The following is an 808-nucleotide window of genomic DNA, read 5'->3' as shown; positions in this document are numbered from 1 at the left end:
GTACGAGCATGGTCATGAGCATCTTGAATCGAGGCTCTCAGGTGATCTGGGTAATCAGTCTCAGGGTCGTCCATCCCTTCCCACGACGGCTGAGTGATGAGGTCCAAGGGAGTGTCTAACTCTCGTCCATAGAGCATCATTGCGGGGGTCAGACTTGTACTCTCATGAGGTGCAGTACGCAGCGCGAAACAAATCTGGGGAAGATATTTGTCCCAAGAAGTGTGTTTGTCCTCAATATATGCTCGGATGGCTGTTTTTAACGTGCGGTTTACACGTTCAGTTGCATTAGTTTGAGGATGGTAGGCAGTTGTCATTCTGTGCTCAGTTTCAAGTGTTGACACCACATGTTCAAACAGTTCACTGATGAAAGGTGTTCCCCTGTCTGAAATAAGGTATTTTGGGGAACCATGTCGGGCGAATATGTCGGTGATGAACTTATTAGCAGCAACTCGAGCAGTTGCTTCCCTCACAGCACTCACTTCAATCCATTTGGAGAAATAGTCCACAAAAACAAGGATATATGCATTTCCCCTTTGAGTGCGGGGTAGTGGGCCGATGTAGTCCACACCCGTGTATTCCCATGGTCTCTGTGGTTGGATTGGGACCATGAGGCCTGCTGGTTTTCTCTGAGTTGGTTTAGTGACTTGGCACGAACGACATGACACCACATATTTTCTTACATCAGAGTTCATGTTTGGCCAGAAGAATCTGAGACGCAAGCGTGCCAGAGTTTTTGCAACGCCCAGATGTCCGGCTGTAGGATGGTCATGATAATACTTGAGCAGATAACTACGGAGTGCAGTTGGAG

The sequence above is a fragment of the Austrofundulus limnaeus genome, unplaced genomic scaffold (genome assembly GCF_001266775.1).
Source record: "Austrofundulus limnaeus strain Quisiro unplaced genomic scaffold, Austrofundulus_limnaeus-1.0 Scaffold684, whole genome shotgun sequence".
In the NCBI taxonomy this organism is placed as follows: Eukaryota; Metazoa; Chordata; class Actinopteri; order Cyprinodontiformes; family Rivulidae; genus Austrofundulus; species Austrofundulus limnaeus.
The sequence above is the reverse complement of the archived record's forward strand: the minus strand, read 5'-3'. Positions refer to the sequence as shown.